Raw genomic sequence first — 17,914 nt, forward strand, 5'->3', positions numbered from 1 at the left:
ATTTTGGAGTTCAGAACCACCTCAAATAACATTTTCAGACATGTACTCATCAAATCCGTTCCGAAAATAACCATACTGTAAGGGTTTTCAAGGAATATCAATAAACCGGAAGTCGCCATCTTGGAATTAAGAACCACATCAAATATCGTTTTCCCACATGTACTCATCAAACCCGTTCCGAAAATACCCATATTGTAAGAGATTTCTAGGGATATCAATAAACCGGAAGTCGCCATCTTGGAATTCAGAACCACCTCAAATATAATTTTCAGACATGTACTCATCAAACCCGTTCCGAAAGTACCCATATTGTAAGGGTTTTCAAGGAATATTAATAAACCGGAAGTCGCCATCTTGGAATTCAGAACCACCTCAAATATCATTTTCCCACATGTAATCATCAAACCCGTTCCGAAAATACCCATATTGTAAGAGATTTCTATGAATATCAATAAACCGGAAGTCGCCATCTTGGAATTCAGAACCACCTAAAATATCATTTTCCGACATGTACTCATCAAACCCGTTCCGAAAATATCCATATTGTGAGGGTTTTCAAGGAATATTGATAAACCGGAAGTCGCCATCTTGGAATTCAGAACCACATCAAATATCGTTTTCCGACATGTACTCATCAAACCCGTACCGAAAATACCCATATTGTAAGGGTTTTCAAGGAATATCAATAAACCGCAAGTCGCGATCTTGGAATTCAGAACCACATCAAATATCGTTTTCTGACATGTACTCATCAAACCCGTACCGAAAATACCCTATTGTAAGAGATTTCTAGGAATATCAAGAAACCGGAAGTCGCCATCTTGGAATTCAGAACCACCTCAAATATCATTTTCAGACATGTACTCATCAAACCCGTTCCGAAAATATCCATATTGTAAGGGTTTTCAAGGAATATCAATGAACCGGACGTCGCCATCTCGGAAATTTATGCTGCTTAGAACATCCTTTTCCTGTAATTACTCTTAATTTTCGTTCCATAACTATCCAATATATTATACATATCTAAGAATTCATATACATAAGGAAAACTTTCTTTACGTTGAAAATTCCAAATAACGTTAACTTTTTTTACATCGAAAATTCAAAATAACGTAAACTTTTTTACGTCATAATTCGAATTACGTAGTCCCGATTATTACGTAAATGGAGGTACGGGTGTATTCATGAGAAAGAGAACCATCGTCATTATATTCAAATTGTAAGTGTACTCATTTAGAATTAAATGAATTGGAAATTGTGCATAACAAAGAACGGGAACGCTCACTTTGATTAGCTATAAATCGGCCATTAAAAGCCCAAATTTAGATTTATTTAAATTATTTTCAAAAACAGAGATATGACAAAGAAATTGCAGAGTAGTGTTCAAGATACGACTGAGCACATTGAGAAAAATTAAAAATTAAACTTCAGTCGGTGTTGAACAGTCGTTCGCACCGCACGCATATAGCTCTTGGTTCCTGGAAATTTTTTCTGGCTACCTAGAGTTTCATTGACTCAAGGGTTCAGTCTTTTTCAAGGCTACCTGAATCACTAACAGTCTTTTTAAAGACTAACAATTAGTCAGCCTTTCTCAAGGCTATACAAAGAGTGATATTAGAGTGACTAAGTGATACAAAGAGTGATATTAGAGTGACTAAGTGATACAAAGAGTGATATTAGAGTGACTAAAAAATTAATCAGCCATTTTTAAGGCTAGCTATTCAAAGAACTATTATTCCAACTTCAAAACTGCATTCCTTTCAAAAATGCCTGCGTCCAACCGGAAAAGCAACAAGCCTAAGGCTAAAAATAATTCAATACGGGATAAATCACAATCCGTTATTCAACATTTTTCTAATAACATTCACGATCTTATAGGATCTGAATGTAAAAATAAAAGACAACGGACGGATTTCCCTTCCGTTGATCATATGCCGTCTAACAATATTTACGAGATTCTTCCTGAATCCGATTGTAGCGACATAGAAGAAAATTCTTCAAAAATTCCCAAAATGGACGCTTGTCGTTCTGGGAAGAAACAACTATCTATGCCACCAGTGACAGTGATGATTTCCGTCTTCAAAGCATTCCGTACTGAGCATTCTACTTTTCTCCCGGAAGTAAAAGTCTTATTTCAAATCGGACGAAGAGGAGTATGTCGACTTTTGGTTGATGGATTGGAAGATTACGAACGTCTTATTCGATATTTGTCCGAGAAACTTCATAAATTTAATTCATATGATATAAAATCAGACAGACCCTTCAAGGCTGTCTTGAAAGGCTTATAAAATGATCAAAGTATTGATGAAATTAAAAATGAACTGAAAGAATTGCTTGGTTTTGCCCCTTCCCAAGTAGTACTTATGAAAAAATGAGCGAATGGTACTTCTAAACCACGCTCTGGAATTTCCCATGAACTTTACCTAATACACTTCAATCGAAGTGATGTAAACAATTTGAAAACTTTAGAAAAAGTACGTTTCATTTCCCACATTAAAATTCATTGGGAACATTATAAACGACATAATCGTATTGCAAACATAACGCAATGTCGTCGTTGCCAAGGCTTTGGTCATGGAACCAAAAATTGTCATATGGATACACGATGTTTGAATTGTGGTAAATCGCATTCGAAAGACGTTTGTCCAATGAATGAAACCACTGATAAATTTTCATGTTCAAATTGCAATGGAAATCATAAATCCATTTATTTGAAATGTATTGTCAGGGAAAAAAATTTTAAACGCTCGTTCGCTTAGACAACAAGTCAAATCAACGACCTTAAATTTACAAAACATACCTGAAAATCAAAAAACCGTTACAAATGCCACGCCTAATTCTTCTAAGGCACCTAATTCATCGAATTTAAAACAAAAAACAGGTACGCCTGCCAATTCGTCTTCTAACGAAAACAATTTATTGACAGGTAAATCGACCTCGTCATCATCTTCTTCTAATGTCAGTTATACTGGTGTATTAGGTAGAAATCTACCACCTATTTCTTCTAATGTAAATAATCAAAACACAGGACCGCCTTGCAGTAAATTCTTCTAACGAAAACAATTTATTAATAGGTAGACCGGCCAAATCACCTTCATCATCATAGAACTAATTGGTTGGATTACAGATCGCACATTGAAAATCATGTGGATCATGAAACTATTTTAGAAAATTCTGCGGACATCGAAACAGCAATTGATAATTTGAATCATTACATTATCGAAGCTAGAAATCTTTCAGTTCCCAAAGCTCCAACTAAATTAAATTCTCCTATCATCGATGACAATCTTCAACTGCTCATTCGGTAGAAGAATGTTCGTCGAAGACAATATCAACGTTCTCGTGATCCTGCTATGAAAAACATAGTTAAGGATTTACAAAAAGAAATTAAGCATAGATTTACTGTTTTGCGAAATGAAAATTTCGCTAATGAAGTTGAACAAATTAAACCATATTCTAAGCCTTTCTGGAAACTTTCTAAGGTTCTTAAGAAACCTCAGAAACCAATTCCTGTTCTCAAGCAAGGAAATCAAATACTCCTTACAAATGGCGAAAATGTTCGAAAACTTGCTGGGCATTTCGAGAGTGTAAACAATTTTAATTTGAACGTTGTGAGTCCTATTGAAAATGAAGTCTCACTGAAATATGACCATATTTCAACCCAAGTGTTATCACACGATAGCATTATTGAGACGAATTTTGACGAAATTAAATCAATTATTAGGAAACTCAAAAACATGAAGGCTCCTGGTAATGATGGAATTTTTAATATTCTTATTGAAAATCTTCCCGATGTTGCCTTGAGACTCCTGGTTAAAATGTTCACCAAGTGTTTTTCATTAGCTTACTTCCCAAAAAGATGAAAAAACGCTAAAGTAATTCCTATCTTGAAACCTGATAAAAATCCAGCAGAAACATCAAGTTATCGACCAATTAGCTTACTTTCTTCTATCATTTTTTGAAAAAATTATCTGGTTGAGAATGATGTCTCATAGAAATGAGAATTCAATCTTTTTACCAGAACAGTTTGGATTTCGTCATGAACATTCAACTACTCATCAACTTGTCAGAGTAACGAACATGATAAAAGCAAATAAATCTTCTGGGTTATCAACTGGAGTTGCTCTTCTAGACATAGAAAAAGCATTCGACAGTGTTTGGCACAAAGGTTTAATAGAAAAAATGTCTGATTTCCAGTTTCCTATTTATTTGATCAAAATGATTCAAAATTATTTAACTGATCGTACTCTTCAGGTTAGCTGTCAGAATTGTAAATCCGAATTGCTACCCGTACGAGCCGGTGTTCCGCAGGGTTCGAGCGTAGCTCCAATCTTGTATAATATTTTCACTTCTGATCTTCCAAATCTACCCGTTGGTTGTCAGAAATCGCTATTCTGTGACGACACAAGTCTGTTAGCCACAGGTAGAAATCTAAAAGTGATCTGCTGTCGCCTACAAAAAGGAGTTCAAATATTTTCAGTCTCCTTGCAGCGATCTATTTATCGATGGCTGAAATACCTACAGATATCGAGAATATGATTACTATACTGCAGTGGAATTGCAGAAGTATCATCTCAAAATTAGATTCTATCAAATTTTTGATAAATTCGCGTAACTGCGACGTATTTTCATTGCGTGAAACATGGCTTACTTCAAATATAAACTTTGATTTCCACAATTTCAACATTATACGCCTGGATCGAGGAGACTCATATGGAGGGATTCTTTTAGGGATCAAAAAGTGCTATTCGTTTTATAGAATTAACCTCCCCTCGATCCCGGGCATTGAAGTTGTTGCTTGCCAAATCAGAATTAGAGGCAAAGATCTTTGTATAGCTTCTATCTACATACCTCCCAGAGTCTCGATAGGGCATCGACGACTGGCAGACATCATTGAGCTTCTTCCCACCCCGCGGTTAGTTTTAGGAGACTTTAACTCGCATGGTACGGGGTGGGGCTGCCTATATGATGATAACCGTTCTTCGTTAATTTATGATCTGTGCGACAACTTCAATATGACAATTTTAAATACGGGTGAAATGACACGCAATCCAAGACCGCTAGCCCGCTCTAGTGCGCTGGACTTATCCCTTTGCTCGACATCACTACAGCTAGATTGCAAGTGGAAGGTAATCCCTGATCCCCACGGTAGTGATCACTTGCCGATTTTGGTTTCAATATCCACTGGTGCACAAACACCGACATCAGTCGATATGACATATGATCTCACGAAAAACATCGACTGGAATTCCTACTCGACCGCGATATCCCAAGCTCTCGAAACGAAACAACCAGATTCGCTAGAAGAAGAACACAAATCCCTAGCTGACTTGATCCTCAACGCCGCGATTCAAGCCCAGACCAAACGAGTACCCAAAACTACAATCACTACGCGACCTTCAACCCCATGGTGGGATAAAGAGTGCTCGGAAATATATAAAACAAAATCATCCGCGTATAAAAAATTCGGGAACAGTGGCAAGCGCGAAGACTACGAGAAATATGCATCATTAGAAAAGACCCTGAAAAATCTGATTAAAGCAAAAAAAAGATCACTGGCGTCGGTTCGTCAATGCCCTATCTAGGGAAACATCGATGACCACTCTGTGGAATACAGCCCGTCGTATGAGAAATGCAACCACTAATAACGAATTTGTAGAATATTCAAATCGCTGGATATTTGACTTCGCCAAGAAAGTTGCCCGGATTTTGTTCGCGAATCGAATATCTATCGCGTCGCGTCCTCTCGATACAGTGAAAACGATTTCCCCTTTACGATGACGGAGTTTTCTCTTACCCTCTTATCGTGCAACAACAATGCCCCAGGGTGTGATAAAATTAAATTCAACTTGCCTAAAAATCTTCCCGATATCGCGAAAAAACGTCTGTTGAACTTGTTTAACAAGTTCGTCGAACAGAACTTTGTTCCTCAAGACTGGAGACAAGTGAGGGTTATCGCTATTCAGAAACCGGACAAACCAGCCTCCAACCACAACTCGTATCGGTCGATTGCAATGCTTTCCTGTATTCGGAAACTGCTGGAAAAAATGATTCTGTTTCGTCTCGATGAATGGATGGAAACAAGTGGCTTGCTTTCAGATACACAATTTGGCTTCCGTAAAGGCAAAGGAACGAACGATTGCCTTGCGTTGCTTTCTACAGAAAATCAAATGGCATTCGCTCACAAGAAGCAAATGGCATCAGTATTCTTGGACATAAAGGGGGCTTTTGATTCAGTTTCCATACAAATTCTCTCGGAGAAGCTGCACAAGCATGGTCTTTCCCCACTTTTGAACAATTTTTTGCACAACTTATTATCGGAAAAGCACATGTTTTTAACACATGAAGACTTGACGACCTCACGAATTAGTTACATGGGCCTTCCCCAGGGCTCATGCCTCAGCCCCCTTCTTTATAACTTTTACGTCAATGACATCGATGAATGTCTTGAAAATTCCTGCACGTTAAGGTAACTTGCAGATGATGGCGTGGTTTCTATTACAGGATCCAAGTCTACCGACCTGTAAGGACCATTACAAACTACCTTAGACACTTTGTCTACATGGGCTCTACAGCTGGGTATCGAATTCTCCACGGAGAAAACTGAGTTGGTAGTATTTTCCAGGAAGCGTGAACCTGCACAACTACAGCTTCAACTAATGAGTCAAACCATAGCTCAGGCCTTCACATTCAAATGCCTCGGAGTCTGGTTCGATTCCAAAGGTACCTGGGGATGTCACATTAGGTATCTGAAACGAAAATGCCAAAAAGAATCAACTTTCTCCGTACAGTGACCGGGACTTGGTGGGGAGCTCACCCAACAGATCTTATAAGGCTGTACCAAACAACGATATTGTCAGTGATGGAGTATGGATGTTTCTGTTTCCGTTCAGCCGCGAAAATACACTTTATCAAGCTGGAGAGAGTCCAGTATCGTTGCTTGCGTATTGCCTTGGGTTGTATGCAGTCGACTCATACGGGGAGTCTCGAGGTACTAGCGGGAATTCTACCGTTGAAAAACCGTTCTGGGATCTCTCATATCGACCACTCATTCGATGTAGCGTCTTAAACCCGTTGGTTATAGATAACTTTGAACGGCTAGTCGAGCTTAATTCTCAGACCCGATTTATGACATTGTACTTTGATTTCATGTCACGTAACAATTATTCTTCTTCATACAATCTTCACAGTGTTCGTTTCTATGATACTTCTAATTCTACGGTGTTTTTCGACACATCCATGAAAAAAGATATTTATGGAATCCCGGATCACGTATGCCCTCAAGTGATCCCAAATATTTTTAATGACAAATTTAGAGAAGTCGACTGTAATAAAATGTTTTACACTGACGGATCACATCTCGACGGGTCCACTGGCTTCGGTATTTTTAATGAAAATTTCACCGCCTCCTATAAACTCAGTGATCCGGCTTCAGTTTACGTCGCAGAACTAGCTGCAATTCAGTATACCCTTGAGATCATTACAAGGTGAAACCTATGAAAGACCAATCTGCTTCAATGAATTTTTCAGTCGTTCTCGTCAAGAGGCACTCGTCAGCTGGCAAACCTCCTGGAATGATGGATATCTAGGACAGTGGTTACATTCCATTATACCGCAGGTATCGACGAAAGCTTGGTTCCGAGGGTTGGACGTGAACCGGGACTTTATTCGCACAATGTCAAGACTTATGTCCAACCACTCTTTGCTCAAAGCGCATCTTCATCGTGTTGGCCTTAGTGAGAGTAATCTTTGCGTTTGCGGAGACGGTTATCATGACATCGAGCATGTTGTTTGGGTGTGCTCCGAGTATTGCGACGTCAGACTCCAGCTAATTGATTCCCTTCGGGCCCGAGGTAGACCACCTTATGTTCCAGTCCGTGACGTTTTGGCAAGCCGAGATCTCCTTTACATGACCTACCTCTATAACTTCCTCAAAGCTATAAACGTGCGAACCTAGCTCCCTCTCTTTCTCTTTTTTTCTTCTACAGTGGTCCTACCCCAAACGAACTAAACACTGGTCAAGCTGAATTGCTGGAAACCATCCATAAATGACACACCGACATCAAAGTACACCAACAAAGCATCCGAGTCTAGTATAGTCTCTTCCTCGTTACAATCTGGAGAACGTCAAGAGCTCGGAAATGAAAAGTGTGTTTAGAAGATGCAATAAGCCCAATAAAAATTTTGTTATAAAAAAAAATATATATTTTCAGTGGTTATCTGTCAAAATGGAAAATTAAACAAAATGCAGCAAAAACGCAATTAATTATCGTTCATTATAAGCCAAGATCTTCTTTTCTTAAACCAAACAATAATCACATTCTCAAATTGAATGGCTTGGGATTGACATGGTCTGATCAAGCTAAATACTTAGGTTTAACGTATGACAAAAAACTCACTTTCAAGGATCACATTGAAGGAATCCAGGCAAAGTGTAATAAATATATTAAATGTTTATATCCTCTTATAAACAGAAATTCTAAGCTCTGTTTAAAAAAAAATTGTTAATTTATAATCAAATTTTTAGACCTGCCATGTTTTATGCAGTACCAATTTGGTCAAGTTGTTGTTCCACCAGGAAGAAAACGCTTCAAAGGATTCAGAATAAAATTCTGAAAATGGTTTACTACAAATGAGTTACACAGACTCACAAATATAGAACCATTAGATGTAATGTCACATATTAGTATAAGCAAATTCCGCCAAAAATCGATGCAATCTTCAATTGAATCGATTCGCTCTCTGTATTAGTTAGTAAGTTAGTATATAAGTTCCTTTTCCCCATTACACAATACAAGAAGGTTTAGAATTTCCCTACACAAAAATCTCAGAATTGCGGAAGCAAATAATGTCCTCATGGTAATTACCAAATCATATATATATAATAGGGCTGAAAAGTCACCACTTGTGGCTGAACACCCAATTAAAATCTTAATAATTTAATTTTAACTCATATTCCTCACTTAATTAATACAAATTTTTGATGCACTTCACTGAAAACTTATTCTTGTCAAAGCACATAGATTGTTTGCGGATGAAAAAATTTACGATTAACGATTACTTCATAATCATTTATTCTTCCATTTCCAGATATTTTCAAATTCGAATGTTTTTAAAAAAAACACCTCAAAGTCACTTTGAGGATCAATTTCAGATTAGAACTACCTCAACATACTAATACCTGAGGAAGTGAAACGATCTAACATTATATAAATAATAAGTTTCGACATATATTCGTGAAGAAACGGATATTCTAAGAAATCGTGTTAGGGTTCTTTCACAAGTGACGGATTTTCAATTCTATTATTTATAAAAATTGATAACCTACTAGTTATTTGATCTATATACAAAATCAGTAAATCACTTCAATATAAAATTGAACATATTTTGGTCGCATTCCACTAATAATACTATGTGATATTAGATCTAATGATTCTGTATACGTGAGTATGTTCAACTCAACCTGGGAGGCCGCTTTATTAATTTTATTCTGAAACTGTCAAAGTGATTTATTCTGAAGTCTGAATCCCTTCTATGTGATCCTTGAAACAGTCGTTTTGAACAGTCGTTCGCACCGCACGCATATGTCAGGGAAAAAAATTTTAAACGCTCGTTCGCTTAGACAACAAGTCAAATCAACGACCTTAAATTTACAAAACATACCTGAAAATCAAAAAACCGTTACAAATGCCACGCCTAATTCTTCTAAGGCACCTAATTGGTTGGATTACAGAGCGCACATTGAAAATCATGTGGATCATGAATCTATTTTAGAAAATTCTGCGGACATCGAAACAGCAATTGATAATTTGAATCATTACATTATCGAAGCTAGAAATCTTTCAGTTCCCAAAGCTCCAACTAAATTAAATTCTCATATCATCGATGACAATCTTCAACTGCTCATTCGGTAGAAGAATGTTCGTCGAAGACAATATCAACGTTCTCGTGATCCTGCTATGAAAAACATAGTTAAGGATTTACAAAAAGAAATTAAACATAGATTTACTCTTTTGCGAAATGAAAATTTCGCTAATGAAGTTGAACAAATTAAACCATATTCTAAGCCTTTCTGGAAACTTTCTAAGGTTCTTAAGAAACCTCAGAAACCAATTCCTGCTCTCAAGGAAGGAAATCAAATACTTCTTACAAATGGCGAAAATGTTCGAAAACTTACTTAGCATTTCGAGAGTGTACACAATTTTAATTTGAACGTTGTGAGTCCTATTGAAAATGAAGTCTCACTGAAATATGACCATATTTCAACCCAAGTGTTATCACACGATAGCATTATTGAGACGAATTTTGACGAAATTAAATCAATTATTAGGAAACTCAAAAACATGAAGGCTCCTGGTAATGATGGAATTTTTAATATTCTAATTGAAAATCTTCCCGATGTTGCCTTGAGACTCCTGGTTAAAATGTTCAACAAGTGTTTTTCATTAGCTTACTTCCCAAAAAGATGAAAAAACGCTAAAGTAATTCCTATCCTGAAACCTGATAAAAATCCAGCAGAAACATCAAGTTATCGACCAATTAGCTTACTTTCTTCTATCACGTTTTGAAAAAATTATCTGGTTGAGAATGATGTCTCATAGAAATGAGAATTCAATTTTTTTACCAGAACAGTTTGGATTTCGTCATGAACATTCAACTACTCATCAACTTGTCAGAGTAACGAACATGATAAAAGCAAATAAATCTTCTGGGTTATCAACTGGAGTTGCTCTTCTAGACATAGAAAAAGCATTCGACAGTGTTTGGCACAAAGGTTTAATAGCAAAAAGGTCTGATTTCCAGTTTCCTATTTATTTGATCAAAATGATTCAAAATTATTTAACTGATCGTACTCTTCAGCTTAGCTATCAGAATTGTAAATCCGAATTGCTACCCGTACGAGCCGGTGTTCCGCAGGGTTCGAGCGTAGCTCCAATCTTGTATAATATTTTCACTTCTGATCTTCCAAATCTACCCGTTGGTTGTCAGAAATCGCTATTCTGTGACGACACAAGTCTGTTAGCCACAGGTAGAAATCTAAAAGTGATCTGCTGTCGCCTACAAAGAAGTTTAAATATTTTCAGTCTCCTTGCAGCGATCTATCTATCGATTGCTGAAATACCTACAGAAATCGAGAATATGATTACTATACTGCAGTGGAATTGCAGAAGTATCATATCAAAATTAAATTCTTTCAAATTTTTGATAAATTCGCGTAACTGCGACGTATTTTCATTGTGTGAAACATGGCTTACTTCAAATATAAGCTTTGACTTCCACAATTTCAACATTATACGCCTGGATCGAGGAGACTTCTATGGAGGGGTTCTTTTAGGGATCAAAAAGTGCTATTCGTTTTATAGAATTAACCTCCCCTCGATCCCGGGCATTGAAGTTGTTGCTTGCCAAATCAGAATTAGAGACAAAGATCTTTGTATAGCTTCTATCTACATACCTCCCAGAGTCTCGATAGGGCATCGACGACTGGCAGATATCATTGAGCTTCTTCCCACCCCGCGGTTAGTTTTAGGAGACTTTAACTCGCATGGTACGGGGTGGGGCTGCCTATATGATGATAACCGTTCTTCGTTAATTTATGATCTGTGCGACAACTTCAATATGACAATTTTAAATACGGGTGAAATGACACGCAATCCAAGACCGCCAGCCCGCTCTAGTGCGCTGGACTTATCCCTTTGCTCGACATCACTACAGCTAGATTGCAAGTGGAAGGTAATCCCTGATCCCCACGGTAGTGATCACTTGCCGATTTTGGTTTCAATATCCACTGGTGCACAAACACTGACATCAGTCGATATGACATATGATCTCACGAAAAACATCGACTGGAATTCCTACTCGACCGCGATATCCCAAGCTCTCGAAACGAAACAACCAGATTCGCTAGAAGAAGAACACAAATCCATAGCTGACTTGATCCTCAACGCCGCGATTCAAGCCCAGACCAAACGAGTACCCAAAACTACAATCACTACGCGACCTTCAACCCCATGGTGGGATAAAGAGTGTTCGGAAATATATATAACAAAATCATCCGCGTATAAAAAATTCGGGAACAGTGGCAAGCGCGAAGACTACGAGAAATATGCATCATTAGAAAAGACCCTGAAAAATCTGATTAAAGCAAAAAAATAGGTTACTGGCGTCGGTTCGTCAATGGCCTATCTAGGGAAACATCGATGACCACTCTGTGGTATACAGCCCGTCGTATGAGAAATGCAACCACTAATAACGAATCCGTAGAATATTCAAATCGCTGGATATTTGACTTCGCCAAGAAAGTTTGCCCGGATTTTGTTCGCGAATCGAATATCTATCGCGTCGCGTCCTCTCGATACAGTGAAAACGATTCCCCCTTTACGATGACGGAGTTTTCTCTTGCCCTCTTATCGTGCAACAACAATGCCCCAGGGTGTGATAAAATTAAATTCAACTTGCTTAAAAATCTTCCCGATATCGCGAAAAAACGTCTGTTGAACTTGTTTAACAAGTTCGTCGAACAGAACTTTGTTCCTCAAGACTGGAGACAAGTGAGGGTTATCGCTATTCAGAAACCGGACAAACCAGCCTCCAACCACAACTCGTATCGGCCGATTGCAATGCTTTCCTGTATTCGGAAACTGCTGGAAAAAATGATTCTGTTTCGTCTCGATGAATGGATGGAAACAAGCGGCTTGCTTTCAGATACACAATTTGGCTTCCGTAAAGGCAAAGGAACGAACGATTGCCTTGCGCTGCTTTCTACAGAAATTCAAATGGCATTCGCTCACAAGAAGCAAATGGCATCAGTATTCTTGGACATAAAGGGGGCTTTTGATTCAGTTTCCATACAAATTCTCTCGGAGAAGCTGCACAAGCATGGTCTTTCCCCACTTTTGAACAATTTTTTGCACAACTTATTATCGGAAAAGCACATGTTTTTAACACATGAAGACTTGACGACCTCACGAATTAGTTACATGGGCCTTCCCCAGGGCTCATGCCTCAGCCCCCTTCTTTATAACTTTTACGTCAATGACATCGATGAATGTCTTGAAAATTCCTGCACGTTAAGGTAACTTGCAGATGATGGCGTGGTTTCTATTACAGGATCCAAGTCTACCGACCTGCAAGGACCATTACAAACTACCTTAGACACTTTGTCTACATGGGCTCTACAGCTGGGTATCGAATTCTCCACGGAGAAAACTGAGTTGGTAGTATTTTCCAGGAAGCGTGAACCTGCACAACTACAGCTTCAACTAATGGGTCAAACCATAGCTCAGGCCTTCACATTCAAATGCCTCGGAGTCTGGTTCGATTCCAAAGGTACCTGGGGATGTCACATTAGGTATCTGAAACGAAAATGCCAAAAAAGAATCAACTTTCTCCGTACAGTGACCGGGACTTGGTGGGGAGCTCACCCAACAGATCTTATAAGGGTGTACCAAACAACGATATTGTCAGTGATGGAGTATGGATGTTTCTGTTTCCGTTCAGCCGCGAAAATACACTTTATCAAGCTGGAGAGAGTCCAGTATCGTTGCTTGCGTATTGCCTTGGGTTGTATGCAGTCGACTCATACGGGGAGTCTCGAGGTACTAGCGGGAATTCTACCGTTGAAAAACCGTTTTTGGGATCTCTCATATCGACAACTCATTCGATGTAGCGTCTTAAACCCGTTGGTTATCGATAACTTTGAACGGCTAGTCGAGCTTAATTCTCAGACCCGATTTATGACATTGTACTTTGATTTCATGTCACGTAACAATTATTCTTCTTCATACAATCTTAACAGTGTTCGTTTCTATGATACTTCTAATTCTACGGTGTTTTTCGACACATCCATGAAAGAAGATATTTATGGAATCCCGGATCACGTGTGCCCTCAAGTGATCCCAAATATTTTTAATGACAAATTTAGAGAAGTCGACTGTAATAAAATGTTTTACACTGACGAATCACATATCGACGGGTCCACTGGCTTCGGTATTTTTAATGAAAATTTCACCGCCTCCTATAAACTCAGTGATCCGGCTTCAGTTTACGTCGCAGAACTAGCTGCAATTCAGTATACCCTTGAGATCATTGAAACTTTGCCCACAGACCACTACTTCATTGTATCGGACAGTCTCAGCTCTATCGAGGCTCTTCGCTCAGTGAAGCCAGGAAAGTACTCGCCGTATTTCCTGGGGAAAATACGGGAACAACAGAGTGCTTCATCTGAAAAATCATATCGGATTACCTTGGTTTGGGTCCCATCACATTGTTTCGTAAGGGGCAATGAGATGGCGGACTCACTGGCCAAGCTGGGCGCATTACAAGGTGAAACCTATGAAAGACCAATCTGCTTCAATGAATTTTTCAGTCGTTCTCGTCAAGAGGCACTCGTCAGCTGGCAAACCTCCTGGAATGATGGATATCTAGGACGGTGGTTACATTCCATTATACCGCAGGTATCGACGAAAGCTTGGTTCCGAGGGTTGGACGTGAACCGGGACTTTATTCGCACAATGTCAAGACTTATGTCCAACCACTCTTTGCTCAAAGCGCATCTTCATCGTGTTGGCCTTAGTGAGAGTAATCTTTGCGTTTGCGGAGACGGTTATCATGACATCGAGCATGTTGTTTGGGTGTGCTCCGAGTATTGCGACGTCAGACTCCAGCTAATTGATTCCCTTCGGGCCCGAGGTAGACCACCTTATGTTCCAGTCCGTGACGTTTTGGCAAGCCGAGATCTCCTTTACATGACCTACCTCTATAACTTCCTCAAAGCTATAAACGTGCAAACCTAGCTCCCTCTCTTTCCCTTTCTTTCTTCTACAGTGGTCCTACCCCAAACGAACTAAACACTGGTCAAGCTGAATTGCTGGAAACCATCCATAAATGACACACCGACATCAAAGTACACCAACAAAGCATCCGAGTCTAGTATAGTCTCTTCCTCGTTACAATCTGGAGAACGTCAAGAACTCGGAAATGAAAAGTGTGTTTAGAAGATGCAATAAGCCCAATAAAAATTTTGTTATAAAAAAATATATATATTTTCAGTGGTTATCTGTCAAAATGGAAAATTAAACAAAATGCAGCAAAAACGCAATTAATTATCGTTCATTATAAGCCAAGAGCTTTTTTTCTTAAACCAAACAATAATCACATACTCAAATTGAATGGCTTGGGATTGACATGGTCTGATCAAGCTAAATACTTAGGTTTAACGTATGACAAAAAACTCACTTTCAAGGATCACATTGAAGGAATCCAGGCAAAGTGTAATAAATATATTAAATGTTTGTATCCTCTTATAAACAGAAATTCTAAGCTCTGTTTAAAAAACAAATTGTTAATTTATAATCAAATTTTCAGACCAGCCATGTTTTATGCGGTGCCAATTTGGTCAAGTTGTTGTTCCACCAGGAACAAAACGCTTCAAAGGATTCAGAATAAAATTCTGAAAATGGTTTACTACAAATGAGTTACACAGACTCACAAATATAGAACCATTAGATGTAATGTCACATAATAGTATAAGCAAATTCCGCCAAAAATCGATGCAATCTTCAATTGAATCGATTCGCTCTCTGTATTAGTTAGTAAGTTAGTATATAAGTTCCTTTTCCCCATTACACAATATAAGTAGGTTTAGAATTTCCCTACACAAAAATCTCAGAATTGCGGAAGCAAATAATGTCCTCATGGTAATAACCAAATCATATATATAATAGGGCTGAAAAGTCACCACTTGTGGCTGAACACCCAATTTAAATCTTAAAAATTTAATTTTAACTCATATTCCAATAAATAGTTATTAAAAAAAATGAAACTCTTTTTAGGTTCACTTAATTAATACAAATTTTTGATGCACTTCACTGAAAACTTATTCTTGTCAAAGCACATAGATTGTTTGCGGATGAAAAAATTTACGATTAACGATTACTTCATAATCATTTATTCTTCCATTTCCAGATATTTTCAAATTCGAATGTTTTTAAAAAAACACTTAAAAGTCACTTTAAGGATCAATTTCAGATTAGAACTACCTCAACATACTAATACCTGAGGAAGTGAAACGATCTAACATTATATAAATAATAAGTTTCGACATATATTCGTGAAGAAACGGATATTCTAAGAAATCGTATTAGGGTTCTTTCACAAGTGACGGATTTTCAATTCTATTATTTATAAAAATTGATAACCTACTAGTTATTTGATCTATATACAAAATCAGTAAATCACTTCAATATAAAATTGAACATATTTTGGTCGCATTCCACTAATAATACTATGTGATTTTAGATCTAATGATTCTGTATACGTGAGTATGTTCAACTCAACCTGGGAGGCCGCTTTATTAATTTTATTCTGAAACTGTCAAAGTGATTTATTCTGAAGTCTGAATCCCTTCTATGTGATCCTTGAAAGCAAGATTTTTGAGATCAAACTTTAGACCAAAACATTCTGCTTGATCAAACCATGTCAATTAGGTTACATGATAATAATTCTGTTTTTTTTAATATCTATGGGCTTATGCTGAAAGATAGTTTATTGTGTTTTCGCCAAGAAGAAAAAGAAGTATCTATAATTATCTTTATAACACAATTTTGAACTGAGTCCATTCAGGACCACCGCTTCGCTCGTAAATGGAGATTCCAGTGTGTATGACCCCGTCGACTCATAAATTCATCTTTAAGCTTACACTATTAAAGTAGTGTTTTTGAATCAAGTAAAATATGGCAGTTCAATTAACAGATCACCGAGATTGAAGTGTTGGTTGGTAAACGACTGGACAATGCGTAATTCAGGCCCCACTGTGGCTCTTAGCCTCTTGTCCAGTAACTCCTATCCCTACCTCTCCGCGGTGCCGGCTGAGGTACGAGCAACCATAGGAAAGATCGGGTAACCAACCCCGGTGGGATCTTGGTCGTATGCTGACAGGGAAGGGGGTCCTCTTTAGAGGCTGTCGGAGCGTCTGTACTCCATGTTAGGAGCGGCTTCAAACAGTGTCTGTTCTGGTATCCGGCGGCTGAGTATGAAATGCTGCATCCCGTCCAGCTAAATCCAAGGTGGCAAGCCCACCAACGGGATCGTCCTAGTGCTAGTTAGGACGTTAAACAGAGCAAGCACGATGATCCTCCGGCGAGACAGGGGGTTGGCGTAGACCTAATAAGCCGCCCGTAAAACATCTTTTACGAATAATACAGGAGAGAATACGACCCGGAACAATCGGCATAGACCCACGCGACGAAATAAGGACTACGATTGGAAACTTGGAACATGGAACTGCAAGTCGCTAGGTTTCGCAGGCTGCGACAGGATAATATACGACGAACTAAATCCTCGCAGCTTCGACGTCGTAGCGCTGCAGGAGCTTTGTTGGATGGGACAGAAGGTGTGAATATCATGTGGATCATGAAATTATTTTAGAAAATTCTGCGATCATCGACATAGCAATAGATAAATTGAATCATTGCATTATCGAAGCTAGAAATCTTTCAGTTCCCAAAGCTCAAACTAAATTAAATTCTCCTATAATCGATTACGATCTTCAACTGCTCATTCGGTTGAAGAATGTTCGTCGACGACAATATCAACGTTCTTGTGATCCTACTATGAAAAATATGGTTAAGGATTTACAAAAAGAAATTGATCATGGATTTACTCTTTGCGAAAAGAAAGTCACCACTTGTGGCTGAACACCCAATTTAAATCTTAATAATTTAATTTTAACTCATATTCCAATGAATAGTTATATATAAAAAAAGCCGTGTTATAAATCCATTGCGCGCAATAACTGAAGATATTCCGTATTCTATGAGTCGGTTTTGCACGGTACGCTTCGATCGATCATTCGTTCAATTCATGCGGTTGAAATTTGTTGCACCATAGTTTGAAACTAAATTTCACCTTCGTT

At 38.2% G+C, this 17,914-nt stretch overlaps 1 protein-coding gene across 11 annotated transcripts in view; it reads left to right on the forward strand.

Annotated features, from left to right (window-relative positions):
* LOC131426980 (innexin shaking-B) overlaps positions 1 to 17,914 on the forward strand; it is a 1,311,753-nt gene that overhangs the window by 639,572 nt on the left and 654,267 nt on the right. The gene's annotated exons all lie outside the window — the stretch shown is intronic.

The sequence above is a fragment of the Malaya genurostris genome, chromosome 2, assembly GCF_030247185.1.
Source record: "Malaya genurostris strain Urasoe2022 chromosome 2, Malgen_1.1, whole genome shotgun sequence".
NCBI classification, from domain to species: domain Eukaryota; kingdom Metazoa; phylum Arthropoda; class Insecta; order Diptera; family Culicidae; genus Malaya; species Malaya genurostris.